This window comes from Mangifera indica, chromosome 19 (genome assembly GCF_011075055.1).
Source record: "Mangifera indica cultivar Alphonso chromosome 19, CATAS_Mindica_2.1, whole genome shotgun sequence".
NCBI lineage: Eukaryota > Viridiplantae > Streptophyta > Magnoliopsida > Sapindales > Anacardiaceae > Mangifera > Mangifera indica.
The window spans coordinates 3,255,754-3,274,166 of NC_058155.1; positions in this window are offsets into that span (position 1 = coordinate 3,255,754).

Consider the following 18,413-nt stretch of genomic DNA (forward strand, 5'->3'; position numbering starts at 1 on the left):
AATTAAAAATGAAAAATGAAAATGGGCCCTTACATTCAACCCATTATTAGGCTTCAAGAGAGGCTTGCCCATGTGGTTCAACTTCAACACCAAGCCTAAAGGCCCAATCATTTCACCACTCTCAGCAGGCCTTGCGAAGATTATTCCAATATAGAATTTTCAAGGAATTTGTAATTTGGTTTATGTAACAATATAACTACCAAAAATGTTTTCTTAATTTTAAAGATATTTTCTCAAATCTATAGAATAAATTATACCTTTTTTATAACCTTCATTGGAAAAGAGAATTTATTAATAAAAATAAATGAAGTAGAATAAACAAAAAAATTTAACCATACGGACATAATGTATGAACACCCAACTCTAAGATTTATTAACTATTTTAATATTAAAATAAAAATTAATATTTTGACATTCTTTTTTAACTTACTAAAAAAGAAATAAAAACAATAATACAATAAATGGTGACATGATAGAAAATGCAAAGTCAAATATTATATTATACATGTTAAATTTAATATGTATATTCTAAAGTTAGAAATCTATTTGTTGAATACCTCATATACACTACACATGATAAATGATGAAACATGCTTATGTACTACTGCCTGTAATTTCTCCATTCACACACATTTTCTATCTCCAACTTTTTCTTCTTCCACTAATTAATTCTTTTTAAGGTTTGAACATTCTAAAATTGACATAAACTTTTTCTCTCTCTTTTTCTCTTTCATGAATTTTGAAGTTGGGTTCGTAGTCAATACAATTTTAAATTAAATAGCTACAATATGTTATTCATATTATTTACCATGCATGATTACTTTTAGATAGCTTAAAAAACTTAATAACTCTAAAGTGTTAAAACAATTATCAATAATTATTCTTGTGCCTTTAAAAGATAGTTTGAATGATTGTCAAATCAATAACTGTAGTTAGATTTTATCTGTTTGATATGATTGATTCAATATTAAATATTTAACTCAAGTAAATTTATTCTTTTATAAAAAAAATCATTATTATGATACGATTATGATAATAAATAAAAAATATTCTTACAATAAAACCTTCCCTTACATGCATGAAGAAGTGAATATTTCCACTAAGAAAATGAAAATCTAGGGAAAATATTTTGGGGGTTTGTCCATGTCATTAATTGTGCTCATTATCTATGTGTCTTAATCCAAAGTCAAAATTAAGATGATTGGCTTCATTTAGCCACCAACCATGTAGACATATATAAAAATGTTGTTGAAGTAATTATTTAGATTTGAAAAAAAAAAAAAACCCAAAAATGAAATAGAAGCTTGTGAGTCTTGATTGGTATATGAACAATTAAATATTTATGCAAATTCGCTCCTAAATTCATGCCCCAAAAGGGGATCCATTGTCTCCTTTTGCTTAGTGGGAGGGAAATGCTTAAATTAATGTAAATGACTATTTATTTTTCTCTTATAATATATATTTGAAAGTATGTTTATGATATCAAAATTAATGTCATAAGTTCATAACCTTTTAAGGGTTGCTTGGAAGGCAAATGAATGAGATTTTAAGTATAAAAATAGCAATTTAAATCTTCTTTGACAATATTATAAAATTAAATTTTTATAGTTGTAAGGTTAATTTAACCTAAAAAAATAATTTGACTCAAATTGTATATTATTTATATATTTAGCCTGTAGGAAAAAATGTTGGGAATTAAACAAACTTTTCAAATAAATCTCCAATACTTTATTTAAAAAAGCAGAAATCAGTCGAGTTTAACTATCAGAAGCATATAATAATAATCTAATTATTCAATAATACAATAAAAATAGAAAGTGGTGTTAAAAAATCTGATTTTAATTATTAATTATAACTATAATTGCTACCCTTTATCTCGCTAACTCATGACTTATTCTATTAATTTGCTTTTTTTAAAGAATTGAATTGAATCTTTTAGAAATGGAATGACACTATTCTTTAAAGGTTTTATTTAATAATGGGTTAAGAGATTTTCCCACCAAAGGTTTGCTTGAATGACTGTTCCCACTCTTTATGTTTTAAAAGGTCTAAATCTTTCCGACTATCTACTTGCATTAAAAAATTTTGTTAAGTAAAAATATAAAAATGTTATTTAATATAGATTATTATTTTATTTTTTCTTTCAAAATAAAATATGTTTAAAAGTAAATTATAACTTTAATATGTATTAGGGATGTTAATGAAAGTTTTCAAAGATTTTTAGAAATTTAAAAAAATATCTTGGTATTTTTGAAAATTTTTAAGTACCAATACCTCTTTGAATAGTTTTAAAAGGTCTAAATAACAAATTTTTAAATTGGTAAAGATAGTGTAATAATTTGATATCTATATTAAATGTTACTGCAGTTTTAAATTCAATAAAAGAGTAAAACAATTATATTCAAAAAAACCAAACGGTATTTATTAACAAAACTAGATGAAGGGAGAGAATTTAGTTTTTTTGAAGTTTAAAAGGTGAAAGTTAGGAGTTTGCATAGTCTAGTTTGATGAAGTTTGTGAATTTTTTCAAACCAAACTAAAAGAACGATTTAAAAAATTTTAAAATTAAATTAAACCGTTTTAGATTTTAAATCAAATCAAACAAAAATAAAAAATAATGTTTACTCCAATTTAGGGTTACAATTTGAACTATAGTTATCAATACTTACAATATATGATACAATATAAATAGAAAACGATACATATCATAAAACATATTAAATTAATACTATACAATAAATATATCATATAATAAGATATGTATCATATGATATGATACATATTATCAATATGAATTAGTATACGTTTTTAAAGAAAATGATAGTGTATTAGGGTGTATATGAAAATTTTTAAAATATTAAGGATATTTATGATAATTTTTAAAATGATAAGGTATCAATAAATATTTCATTAGTATTTTATTATTTTAATTTTTAAAAGACATATTATATGATATGATATACAATATAATAAATTAGATTTTTGATATATGATATAATACACAATTTAACTATCATAGTTCGAATATTTTAAAACCATTCTTTCTAAATATATGTATAATTTATATAAAATTAACTCAATTATACTTTTTAAAAATATAATAAATTTGATTTCTATTAATGCACAAGGAGGTACTGTAGTGTGACCCAAATGAAACTCGATTCAATTGTGGACTTATTAAATTGATTATTTAAACCTAACCTAGCCACTTGAGATTGAGTTCTCAGGTTCATTCATGGGTGGAACTCATGGTCATGAAAGTAGGGACAATTTCCCTCCCCCCTTAGTTTTTGTTAATTAACTTTCACTCCCTCAAATAAATAATATGACAACTATTACCAACAAGAGCTTGGTTGGATGTGGTTAGGGTTTCGAGTGAGGCCCCTTGGGACAATCACCCACATAGATAAAGACTAATATTTTATTGGCCAAAAGACTCACTCCCGCTTGGTGTATTTTAAAACTCTCATAAGTAGAATTTCAAAAAAATATCAGGGTATTTAAGGGTTTATGCTGACCCATATATGTACAATAAATTATAGTATATTTGCATATGTTTAAATATAACATTTTATTCATATAAAAATTACATATTAATGTTTTTTGATATTATTTTTTTAGTAGTATTATACATATAAATAATATTCATAATTTATATATAAATAATGATAATTGAATATTATTTTATCTTTAATTTATAATTATTTAATCATATGATAATATATTATCATTTATACATATAATTTTTCATTATAAATGGTTGACTAATACCATTATTGTTATTATTCTCATATTTAATCTTGATTTGCTTATTTATTAAGAAAACTCTTTTCACCGATTGATAAATAATATGCTTGTTAATTAAAATAATATAATCATATATAATTATAATATAAATATTAACTTAAATCTTAATGATTTATGTTATCATTTAATTAATAATATTAAATTAAAATTAATTTACACTTAATAATAACTTCAATTAATACTCAATATTAACTGTACTAACAATATTTTCAGTTGAAATTTTTTCATTTTAGAGGTCAAGTTTTTTATGAGTCTCTAACTTTGACATTTTAGAATGAAAATTTTTCATCCTTTCTTTATTGTCACAATTACTTCTTTTCTTCATCCTTAGTTGAAAGTAAGTTTTGATCAAAATGAACATTATAAGTGAACACATCTTTAATCAATGAAAAAAATATTTTTTTTTCCTTTTTTTTAAAGTAAACACATTCATTTATTTTCATATTTTTGGTTGAAATTATGGAAGTAAACGCATCAAGTTGAAATTATGTAAATTGTTTACATCATAATTTGACGTATACTATTTAGTTATTTTTAGTATTTTAAAAATTTTATCAATTGCATATTTTAAAATGAATTTTAATTTACCTCTTTATAAAGTATCAAATTTATATAAATTTATAGCCATAATTTTATGTCTAACACTTCCGTTAAAAATTTAATATGTTGAATTGATGATTTTAAATACCATTTTTTTACATTAAGTTATTGACAATTAACTTGTTTTATCCGAAAATTTCATAAAAAACATATTAATGTGTATGGAAACTTAAATGTTATTGTGAGTGTCTCGCGTGTATATCAAGATAAATAAAACTAAATATAGAAACAATAAGTGTAAATTTATATACAAATAATAATATGTTATTATATGATTAAATGATTTTGAATCAAAACTAAAATAATATTAATCATATTGTGATATATTATTATTTGTATATAAGTTTATATTTATTATTTATGTACATATTACTACTCAATTGAGTTAATACGAACACTATTAATATGAGTTATTCCGATTATAAAATCACTTTCATGCGTGTCTAAAGCATTTACAACTATTGATGCAGGAAAAATATAATAATGCAATAACATATCTGTCTGGACATATTAGATGAATGTTATGATAAGAGTGCAAAATATAGTGTGTATGTATGATTCATAAAAATAATAAAACAATGAAAGAAGATTAAGTATACTAAGTGTTTCAGTTAGGCTACCTATGTTGTATCGTTATTCCCTTTCTTTTTCTTTTTTTTTTAACAATGCATTCTTAAGAAACAATTATAAAAAGTGATTCCAAGGGATTATTAGAAGAATTATGGAGAAAATTGAAATAAAATTTTCTTGTTTATGAAGATTCAATTAAATAAGAAGGGATCAAAGAAGAAAATTTTCTCATATTATATTTTTCTATTGATTTATGTACACGGAGGGAGTGGGCGTTGTGCCATCGTTCATGGGCATGTGGTAACTAAATGTTTCACTAAATTTGTATATCCGTTTGATTAAAAAAATAAGTACATGTCAAAGGAGATTGACTTTAGTGTCGATATTTTTTAATTAATGTGATTGTGATATGTGTTCTCTAATTCACTTAGTTACTTTGTTTTTAGGGAAATTATAAAAAATGGCCAAAATACCCTCCTACTAAGCAAAAATGCCCAAAGTCACTATTTTTAAGCAAAAATACCCTAATTCACTATTCCTAAACAAAAATGCCCATGACTTTTTCTAAAATACCAAAATTACCCCTCCCCTTATTTATATAAACCCGCCTCACTCACAAAATTACCCCTCCCCTTATTGATATTAAACATTGTAAGGGCATTTTGATATTTCTTTATTTTATAACTTTTTCTAAAATGTCAAAATTACCCTTCCTCTCATCTATATAAACCCTCCTCACTCATTTTTATTACACACACTTCTCATATCACTCAAACACTCACTCTCACTCTCATTTTTATTCAAGATCAATTAGTAGAGTTTCGTTCGGAAGGAAGAAGTTCGTATTTCTCAATTCAATTTGAAAAAATACTATTCATTGAAAAAAGGTATTTATACCAATATTAGCTTAAAAAATTAATTTTATTTGTTAAGTCTAGTTTATATGTCATAGTATAGGGGTTAAATGCAATGTTAGACAAATATGGAGGGTTAAATGTAATTTTAGATAAATATGAGGGTTTTTTGATAATATACAATATATAAAGGATTTATATAACATGTTAAGAATAGATAAGTATTACTTTGATATAAGACAACATACAAGGGTGTTAAATAAAGAAAGAGATAATCGAAAGGTCAAATGAAATGTTATTAAAATTGGGGGGGCATTTTGATAGTAAACATTGTAGGAGCATTATAAATGAAATTTTAGGTTTTTTCGAATTTCACCGTTTTAAGATATATCAACTCGTATTTTCCAGATTTCTGAAGAATTTTTTTATTGTTGTCATTCTAGGGTATTTCAACTTTTAGAATTCAAATTTTAGTTTCGTTTTTTCGAATTTCACCGTTTTATACTATATCGATTCGTGTTTTCCAGATTTTTAAAGAAATTTTTTTATTGTTGTCATTCTAGGGTATTTCAACTTTTAGAATTCAAATTTTAGTTCCGTTTTTTTGAATTTCACCGTTTTATGATATATTGACTCGTGTTTTCCAGATTTTCGATTACTACCATTCTAGGGTATTTCCACTTTTAGAATTCAAATTTCAGTTCCCTTTTTTGAATTTCACCGTTTTATGATATATCGACTCGTATTTTCCAGATTTTTGAAGAATTTTTTTATTGTTGCTATTCTAGGGTATTTCAACTTTTAGAATTCGAATTTCAGTTCCGTTTTTTTGAATTTCACCGTTTTATGATATATCGACTCGTGTTTTCCAGATTTTTGAAGAATTTTTTTATTGTTGCCATTTTAGTGTATTTCAACTTTTAGAATTCGAATTTCAGTTCTGTTTTTTGAATTTCACCGTTTTAGGATATATCGACTCGTATTTTCTAATTTTTTGAAGAATTTTTTTATTACTGTCATTCTAGGGTATTTCAACTTTTAGAATTCGAATTTCAGTTCCGTTTTTTTGAATTTCACTGTTTTATGATATATCGACTCGTGTTTTCTAAATTTTTGATGAATTTTTCGATTGTTACCATTCTAGGGTATTTCAACTTTTAGAATTCGAATTTCAGTTCTATTTTTTTGAAAATCACTGTTTTATGATATATCGACTCGTATTTTCTAGATTTGATATATCGACTTGTATTTTCTAGATTTCTAAAGAAATTTTTGATTGTTGTCATTCTAAGGTATTTCAACTTTTAGAATTCGAATTTTAGTTCCGTTTTTTTGAATTTCACCGTTTTAGGATATATCGACTCGTATTTTCTAGATTTTTGATGAATTTTTTTATTGTTGTTATTCTAGGGTATTTCAACTTTTACATAGTTATTACAGATTTTTTTATTATAAATGAATAATTATTTTCAAAAACTTGTTATTGCAGGATTGATAATTAAAATGGATGGTTATGCATCAGTTCGTTATCAGGGAGAATGAATTCAAGATGGCAACAACACAATGAAATATGTTTGAGAAGCCAAACAATTTATTAAAATCCCCTATGGAACAAAATTCGAGGGATTTATTGAGCTTTTGAATGAGTCTTGCGGTATTGATCCAATAAAAAACTACCTTCAACTATCAATGAAGTCAAGAAAAATTGAGCTCGACTGTCCCGTACAGATCCAAAATGATGAAGATGTCTAGGGTCTTATTGATATGTCCTAGTACTTACAGGAATGTATTCCTGTCTTTATTACATGTATCTCAATTGAAGGGCAGAAAGAAGAAGATGAAGATGAAGATGAAGATGAAGAAGAAAGTAGTGGGGTCAAAAAAGAATACGATTTGGAAAACTTGATTGATTTCAATAATGACCCGTTGTACATTGGAAACTCATGGGCTCATGAAGAAAAAGATAGAGTTCCCGACTGGGGTGACTTTGATGAAAATGATATGCCCGATATTCCTTCGAAAGATGTAGAGTCTGAGTATATGACATCAGTTACCGAGGGTATGGATAGTTTGTAGCTTGAAGATCCTATTTCAGATGGCGGAAATTATTCTGCATCATTTTTTGACAATGCCCCTACTAATCCATTTAGATGGCTTCCTGATTTTCCTCCACAGCCATCAACATCATCAGGTGATTCCAAATCAATCCGAGAGGAGAATGGTGTAAAGGTTGGTGATATTTTTCATAATAAAGTTCAATTGAAAGACGCTGTGAAGCAATTCGCCTTACTTAAAGGATTTCAATTCAGTGTAAAAAAGTCTGACAAGAAACGGTGGGAAATTAAGTGCAAGGCTGAAAATTGTGAGTGGTATATACATGCAACCAAGTCCACAGTCGATGAAGTATAGGGAATCAACTTTATGAATCCTACCCATACATGTTCAGTTGATCAAATCATGCCATATCACAGACAAGCTAGGGTCCGAGCTTTAGGTCAATTAATGAGATCAAAGTTTGTGATGATTGATCACATTTATCAGCCTAAGGAAATAATTGTAGACATCGTCGACCGATATAAAATTGATATTTCATACTTATAGGCTTAGCGGGCAAGAAACTGGGCTATAAATTCATTGAGGGGCTCACCGAAGGAATCATTTATGCTTTTACCAGATTATTGCTACAATCTACAATGTACTAATCCGAGCACCGTTACTGCTATTGAAACGGATGATGACTGTCGATTTAAGAATTTTTTTCATGGCATTAGGATGTTCCTTTCGTGCATTCAGAGAATATCTCTGTCCGGTTATTTGCATTGACGTTGCATTTCTTAAAGGTCGATATATGGGGCATTTATTCATTGTTGTGGCTCTTGATGGTAATAACCAGATATATCCCATTGGTTTTGGTGTCGATAAAAAAGAAGATCATGACACATGGTATTGGTTTCTCCAGAGGATTAAAGAATGTATCCATGACCTATCTGAGTTAACAATAATCTCAAATCGACATCATGTTATATACTTGATAATGGCTAAAGTCTTTCCAGATGTCCACCATGGATGTTGTTGTCATCATCTTATGTGTAACATGCGGGCAAAGTATAAACGAGACTCAAAGGTATAGTGTTTAAACAAGTAATTAAAATTGTAACAGTTTATCCTTTTCATACATTTTAATTATAATCAGTTCTCATAATTTTTTCCATCTTATAGGTTGCGGGGGCATATTGCAAAGCCACAAAATCATACACAGAATCAGAATTTAGGGCAATGATGCAATCTCTTGACTCAATGAACCCTCAAACTGAAGTTTATCTACGTGATGTCAGATTTGAGTGTTGGAGTATAACGTACTTTTCGGGGCATTGTTACAACATCGTTGAGTCATTTAATGCCCTTATCAGACATGCACAAGGCCTACCCATCACAATGCTCCTAGAGTTCATTCGTGGTACCATGCAGCGATGGTTTTACGAGAGAAGAAACCATGCAAATATCAAATCGTTATTAATTAAATGTTTTTTTCTCGTATACTTTTTCCTCTTAGTTTTGGATATTACCAAATATGTTGTTAATATTTTTTCAAATTACAGACGAATGTCCTAACTTTGTCACCCCTTGGGCGGAGGAAAAGATCAACAGTCGTCTATCAAAGTTTGCACGTTTAGAGGTTCGATCGATTACACAGACTCAGTATCAAGTTGTCGATTTTGGTGGATTCATGGGTATTATAGACTTCAGTGAAATGTCTTGCACATGTAAAAAGTTTTAGCTTTCACGTATTCCATGCAAGCATGTCATCACCATTGCACAACATATGAGGCTCACGAATGTCAATGCATGGGTTCATCCATTCTTTCGGACCGATATCTACTGTGTAATATATCAAGACCTGTCAATCCTCTTGGAAATCAATCTAATTGGTTGCAATCACCAGAAGGAATGGTTATTCTGCCCCCTCTTCGATAGACATCGTCCGGGTCGTCCCTCCAACAGAAATCGACATCCTTCGCAGAGAGAAAATGTGACACTGAGGATTTGTAGTCGTTGTCATGAACCAGGACACGTACGAACCCAATGTAAAAGCCCAACACCCGTGCCGACCTCCGCCCCGTAGCGTTCATCTAAAAAAGGCAAAGGTTCAAGATCTTGACATTCGATAGAATCAGTTTTGTTAGTTATATGATTCATCATTGTTGTACTTCAGTTACATGTAACCGATGTATTTTTATTATTGTTTCAAATGTGTAATTGTATTGATATGTGATATAATAACTTTAGTACAAATTATTTCTTCATTTTATATTTGTTAGAATGAGTTGTTTGAGTATTTATTTATTTCATCTAACGTTTGATAGTAAAGAAATATCTTAGAAATTTATAAAACTACTCGTAAATCTAAAAAACAGATCTAAATTTATAAAACTACACGTTCAAATAGCTTATGAACAAGAAAACCAAAAAATCGATCAAAAATTTTATAATTACATCGTAAAACATGTTTAAAAAAGCACATCATAATTACAAATATTAAATTTGAAAATGTCATATGAAAAAAGTCTAGTCCGGTCACAAACAAACTCAAAATCATAAAAACCGAAAATCCTAAATTTGATAAAATAATAAAACTGCATAATACACATTGAAACAGTTTTATTTTGGCCTCCATATTCGGTGCAACCAGCAAAGCTCATTGCTGTTATAGAGCTTGAAACGAGCTTCGATTTGATATATTACAGGCCCCGTAACTCCTCCCGGATCAAAAGTTATGGTCGTTTAAAGTCTGCCTCATATAAACCCTATAGTTTTAAAAAAGTTCAGGCCTGCCCACTGTTCAGTGTAAAATTTCACATGGACCCCCGTAGATCTCCCCCTGTTCCTCCTTCCCTTAAAATTTTGAAAATGTTAAATTTTCCCCCCATCCCACGACAAATTTCAAAAATGTCCACAGTGGAATGAGGACTCTCACACAACTCTCTAATATTTTGAAAACACTAATTAAGCCCCCTAACCCGTTAACAGTGGGAGAAATCATCCAACAGTGGGAGAAATCGTCCGACAGTGGGAAACACTGTTCCCACTGTCGGACTACAGAACATTTCGGAAGGGATTTCTGGCCAAAATTCGTTGTTTCGACCTCCAATTTTAACACAAATCAAATCTACATAGGGTATAACACAAAACCCCCAACCAATTCAACAAAATCAACCAAGAATCAAAATATTTTAAACATTGTTCAAAATCGAAACCGTAAAGTTTCAAACCGTAAAATCTCACTCAAATCTCAATAATATGAACAATAATATGAACAATAACTTGGTTCAAACAAGATGACAAAATATATGCTAACGTTCTGTGCCATTTTCGATAGTCAAAAACGAGAAAATAGTCAAAAATCAGGCCAACAATGGGATGACAATGGGACAGGGGAAAATTTAATTTTCCCCTGTTTATGAATAGTAAACTTATAGTAGGGATAGGGGGAATTTGTTGTGTTTATATATGGGCAGTTTCAACATTTTACAAAAGTTGGGCATTTTTGCTTTAATCTGAATTTTTTAGGCAATTTTACTTAAACCCCTTTACTTTTGCCTATTTTTTATAATTTCCCTTGTTTTTATATGTCATTATAACTTTATATATATTTTTTTGCATTAAATGCTATAAAACTTAAATATTTTGTTTGATGACGAATAGATGTTCATAATCAAATAATTTGAACATTTTCTCACTACATTGAGGCAACAGTATGTGTATTAGTATTATAGTATTATACAATTATATGCATTTAGGGGCTGTTTAGTTGGAGTGTTTTAAATATTACCTTAGTAATCTATCTTTTATTACTTATATAATATTGTTTGGTTTGTCTGTAATAAAATATTACAGTAATTTTCTATTATCAATGCTGACGTGGTAGATAATATAGGTGATAATCTAATTATCATGTTTACCTTAGGTATTAAAAAATCAATAAAACTATGTGTACCCACTTTGGGTACACAAATGTGTACACATTTATATGTGTCACCATGTGATTGGATGATTTTGAATTAAGAATAAAACAATAACCAATCATATGATGACACATATGAATGTGTATACATTTGTGTACCCAAAGTGGGTACACATAGTATTGCTCTTAAAAAATTACCAAAATAATCTTGATTTTATTATAATTATATTATTATTTATTAATTTTTTAAGACAAAAATAAATTTATTTTTAATTAATATAACAAATAATATAGAAAACATTTAAAAATAATTATATTTAAGGGCATTTAAGTAAAATAATTTATTAATATTATTTTATTACCGTTAACCAAACACATTAATTATTTATATCATCCATTTTTATCAAATATAGTAATCATTTATACCTAATAATTTTTTCAATAATTTATCTTCAAGGTAATCTCTCTATTTTGATAATAAAATATCACCCAAACCAAACACCCTTAGGGATATGAGTTATTACTTTTTTCTTTTTAACATAAATTATCTACATGTACACTTGGATTGTTAGCATACTAGATGCAAGGGCGGACCTGGGCTTATCTGAGGGTAGGCCCAGTCCTACCCTCTAATGGAAAAATAAATAAAAGATTTTGTTTCTTTATCAAAATTATATTTATGGTTTCAGCCCACTTCCATTCTAAGATATTACCAAGCCCACTTTACCCTTCAAATATTATTCCCAACCTAAATTAATGGAGCCCACAAAGATTTTTTTTTTTCAAAAGGAAGGACCAAACCCACTTACCATTTCAAAGATTTTTCCCAATATAAGATGATGAAGCCCATAGAAATGTTGTTTAAGTTGCAACAAAATTAAAAAACAATGGCCAAGCCCACTTATCATTTCAAGTATTATTCCCATCCTAAATTGATGAAACTCAGGAGTAATTTCTTTTTCAATTGAACAAAAACAATAAATATATATATATATATATATATATATATATATGGAGAGAGAGAGAGACCAATATTATATGTATCCACTTTAGATACTCAAATATATATACACTTATATAAGTTATCATATGACTGAATGTTACTTTTTCATTAATACAAAATCATTCACTCATATAATGACATATATAAATATATTGATATTTATTTACATAAAATTTTATTGATATATGTATATATTTCAAACTTTCTAAGTTTCACTTTATTATAAAATCATAAATTTCGTTTATTTTTTATTTTTCAATTCAATTCCTTTAACCCTAAGTTAAGATATACAAGTTTACATTTTTTAGATTTTCAATTTAATATTATTTAGTTATCATTAGGATTTTGTTCTCAACTATTAAGAAACTTCATTCAAATTGGATCATTACATTGGAAAACAACCCATGTTACCAATCAAATTACAAGGTGCTAAATACCAAATTAAACAAGCCAAATCCAAATAATTAATTTTGATTAAATAATCAAATTATAATTAATTTAAGTCAAAGCACCATTTTAGGGTAATTAAGCCAAACAAAGAAACCGACTTTTTGTGTTTTAATTTGGTTAAAATACTCAACGTGGACCAATGTTCATTGTTCAATTAGTGGATATCCAGCATCTTTTGTAAAAGCCCCTTTTGAGAGAGATGAACAAAGCCAAAAATAAGCTTAGGTTGAGACAAGTTTCAACCAGCCGAATTTAAAATCAATTTAAATCTAAATAAGTCATTTTGAGATTGACTCAAAATCAATATTTTTGGATTTATTGTATCTATCAATGAGAGATTGATATATTTTAAGGAATAATTTTTGGTGAGAAATGTTATTTATACTATTTAAAATCAAATTTTAAATGAAAAAAAATGTAATTCACTTGACTAAAAAATATCAATTTTACGCGAATATTTTGTTATTTAAATTTGCGTTTTAGATATAACCCTTTGACTTTCAGGTGGGAAAAAATGCTGTTAACTCCGTTAGAAAACATTAATTTCCAAGGAATACCTGAGAAAAAGCAAAGAAATTGAACCCAGGGAAAAAATATACAAATAAACTTCTAACCCTGGGAGAAGAATGTGTGCGGAAATTTAAATGAATGTGAACACGAATGAATTTTGCTGGGAATAATTGATTATTTATAAAAGCAAGAAAAAGAGGATTGTATTGTAGAATTGACCGCTGACTTTATTTGTTGTGCTGGAAAATGAAAATAAAGTGCCCCTGCAAAAGCAACTGAGCTGCTTTCCTACCCTACTGCTATGTACTGGGAGCAATCTAGGTCAGGCCAGTATGAGCTGGTTTCCATTACAAAAGAGATCAATTATTATTGTTACGGCATTGCAAGAATTATTGTTGCAGAAGAAACGTGCAATCACGTGAAAACTGATCTATGTCAGTATCCTGCCGTGGACCCGTGCGTGTTTTATTTTATATGTATGTTCACGGAGGAGAAGAAGACTTTCTGGTTTTTATATTTTTGCGAGTGTAGGTGCGTGTTAGGTGGTTACACGTGTATTGTTACAGGCCGAATTTTCTCGATTAACCTATGCAGCATTCTCGATGGATTGTCTCGAGGTTCAACCTTACATGCACCCATATTATGACTTAGAATCATTGGTTTCATCTTACATTGGACTCATCAGGGGAGTGACTCCAACTCCCGATCAGTTTGTACAAGATTGGCTTAGTCCCCTTTTCAATGTACTACCACAACAACATTGTGTATGTCTCGTGGCTGGAGCACTCCCGACTATAGTTATTGCATCTTGAACCCAATGACCATGCATACTTACTCTTAAGATCGCCATCACTCGTAGTTGCCCAAAGCTCTATCACGGCTCCCAACCTGAGCTCGTGACAAACTCTCCCACTCAAAATGGAGCATGCCCTTGTGCTCTGCTTAACTTCGCAAAATACCCCTAGTCTTCCACCGGCCGTATCAAATGACCACACGATGAGTGTCCACCATATTGGCCAAAGGGACACCCGACCACCTGTCAAGCATGACATACCCCGTCATGTCAATCTCTTCATGACAACCCGGAAGATCCCTATCCTCCACCAGGTGCACCCCCTTGTTATGACATGATGTATTATTGGCATTTGCTATTTAACATTAGGGTTTTCACCTGTGTCGTGCAGCACGGTCAATTTGTCGTCGTCTGCTATTTGCTTGGAGGGTCTCTTTTCACTACCGCAACATTGGTGATGCTCCTGCTCTGATACCAAGTGTCACAGGCCGAATTTTCTCGACTAGCCTGTGCGGCATCCTCGATGGGTCATCTCGAGGATCAGCCTTGCATGCGTCCACATTATGGCTTAGGATCACTGGTTTCGTCCTGTCTTGGACTCATCAGGGGAGCAGCTCCAGCTCCCGACCAGTTTGTGCAGGGTTGGCCTAGTCCTCTCTTCAATGCGCTATCACAACAACATTGTGCACACCCCATGACTGGAGCACTCCCAACTACAGTTATTGCATCACGAATCTAATGACCACGCATACTCGCTCTTAAGATCGTCATTACTCGTAACTACCCAAAGCCCTATCACGACTCTCAATCTGAGCTCGTGATAATATACACAGGTTCTTTAGCCTTTCTTAAACAAAGTAGTTTTTGGAGTTACGTGAGAATCATTTTATAGCAGATCCTCTTTAGAAGGGTATATTCCATTTCAAAAAAATCTTTCCAGATTCTTCTTAGCCATTAATTTTCAATTGGTTAATTTATCCCTATTAAAACGGCATAAAATTTTATAACATTGTTTTTTATAAATTTTAGGGATATTTTAACTTTTGAAAAACATAGTATACATTTATAATGTAAATAATTTGTTTTATATAAATAATATTGGAATATATAATTAAATTTTTTTTGTTTGTGTTTTAAGAGTCCCATGTAAACTAAAATATTCCACAAAATAATTAGGTACTAAATTACAAAAATACCGTTTGGCTTCACAATAAAATAACGTGGTGCAATAATCGATATCCAGTATCCGGTCAAATAGCCAACTTTGTCTCTCTGTGGTTCATGAACTTCTAGCCCAACAGCTTCTTAAAAATATGGGTTAATTATTTTAATATTTTTAATAACTTTGGGATATCAGAACCGCCCTATATGAGTTTCTTAAGGTTGTATTTAATAGACCAAAAGACTTATATCCACTAAAGGATTAGTGCATCCTCAAACTCATAATACTGCGTTTTAAACACCCAAACATTTATTCATAATCTAAATTTTATTAAAAATTTTTGTTATATATAAGCATAAAATTGTTATTTATAAAAAACTTAAAAAAACAAAAATTTTATTCTTTTTTTCTCACCTTAATTTTAAAAATTGATCATTTTTTTTCTAGTATCAAATTTTTTAATTTTAAAAAATAATTTTTCTCCTCTTCCTTTACTAGGGTTTCATACTTTTTAAGTTATCAATATGTGTTATTATATAATTAAATAATTAAAAATTATAGATAAAATAATATTTAATTATATAATAATATATTAATATTTATACATAAAATTATATATATAATTTTATTATTTTTTAATTATTTTTTTCCTTTTTTCTATTTAAATTTGTAAGATAATAGACAGCCTATGAGGGGTTTAATTAACAATTTAATATAATAACGATTTGTAAGTTATCATAACAATTTAATATATTGTATTGATGATTTTTAAATGCTACTTTTTTACATTAAATTATGGACAATTAACTTGTTTTTATCGGAAATTTCATAAAAACATATTAACGTGTGCAGAAAGTTAAATGAATGTGAACATGAATGAATTTTGCAGGGAATAATGGACTAAAGTGGACCCCTACCACGTGAACAAATGTGAAAGCAAGAAAGAAAGGGTTGTTTTGGAAATTGACCACTGACATCATTTGTTGAGGCGGAAAATGAAAACAAAGTGCTCTTGCAAAAGCAACTGAGCTGGTTTCCATTACTACTCTTGACATACAGTCATCATAAAAGAGGTCAGTATGACTGTGACCAATCTAGGTCAGGACATATGAGCTGGTTTCCATTACAAAAGTTATCAATTACTCTTGCTGCGGGTGTTGTTTGAAAAATATTTTATTATTAAAATTAAAAAATTATTTAAAAAATTATTAAATATAAATTATTGCTTATATTTAATAAAATTTGATAAATTAAATAAGTATAAATAATTATTATACTTAATTAGAAATAATAAAAAAATACTAATATATTATTTTACTTAAATACTCATGAGTATAATTATTCTAAAATATTTTTTATATTATCTATTATATTAATTGAAAATAAGATTATTTTGTTTTAAAAAAATTAATAAATAATAATATAATTATAATAAAATTAAGATTATATCGATAATATTTTAATATATAAGATAAAGATAGTAATCAGATTATTATTTATATTATTTATCATATTACTATTAATAATAAAAAATTATCATAATCTTATATTACTAATAAATCAAACAACATAAAATAAAAAATAATAAATAGAGTACTAAGATAATTTTTAAAATCTTGAAACCAAACAGCCCTTACAACTAGAGATGACAATTTAGGCCCCGACCCTCCCCGACCCTAACGGGGAGGGGATTCCCCGATAAAAACAGGGAAAGGGGCGGGGATGGGGATGAAAAAAATCCCCGTAATAGGGGACGGGTCGAGGAAGGGGATACATATGTCCCCTCCCCGCCCCTCCCCTCCCCTCCCCCACCCCCACCCCACCCCCTCCCCTAAATCTAATATATTAATATAATAATTTTTAAACTATTAAGTTATAGAAATTTTTACATTATGATTTGTTAAAATTATAACTTTAATTTTACTAATTTTTGAATTATTAATTATCAGCTTTTACTAATTTCTGAACTATATTAAAAAAATCTCAGAATCTCATTATCATAAAATGTAAATGCACCAAATTAATTCTATTTCAACTTCAAAACTTAGTTAGTCAATCCACCAGGTTTTACAAAAAAAAAAACAAATTAGAAACTTGATAAAATCAATTAAAGTGAATGAAAAGTGTTAAATTTAATGTTATTATAAAATTACCCTAAATCACATACATGAAGAGCTACAAATGAAGAGATTGATTATTGCATATTGTTAGATTTTATGAAAACTTTGTATTTGAACTAAAATAACAATGAATATTTTGTAGCTCTTGTAGCAAGTGATATTTTGAGAGAATATGATTTATTTTATTTATTGAAATGCATAAAGGAATTAAAATTTATATTTACAGGTATGGGGAGGGGATTTTTCCCCGCGGGGACGGGGCGGGGATGGGGAGGGGATTTTTCCCCACGGGGACGGGGCGGGGATGGGGAGGGGATTTTTCCTCGCGGGGACAGGGAGGGGATAGGGAGGGGATTTTTCTTTGCGGGGAGGGGACGAGGATTATTTTTTATCCCCGTAACGGGGACGGGGCGGGGACGGGGATGGGGATGGGGATGGGGATTGATATCCCCTCCCCGCCCCTCCCCATTGTCATCCCTACTTACAACATTAGAAGAATTATTGTTCCAAAATTTTCCCCTCCTCTTTTAGGGTTCATACTTTCCAAGTTATCATAACATAGCCACCTGTCAAACTTTTTAA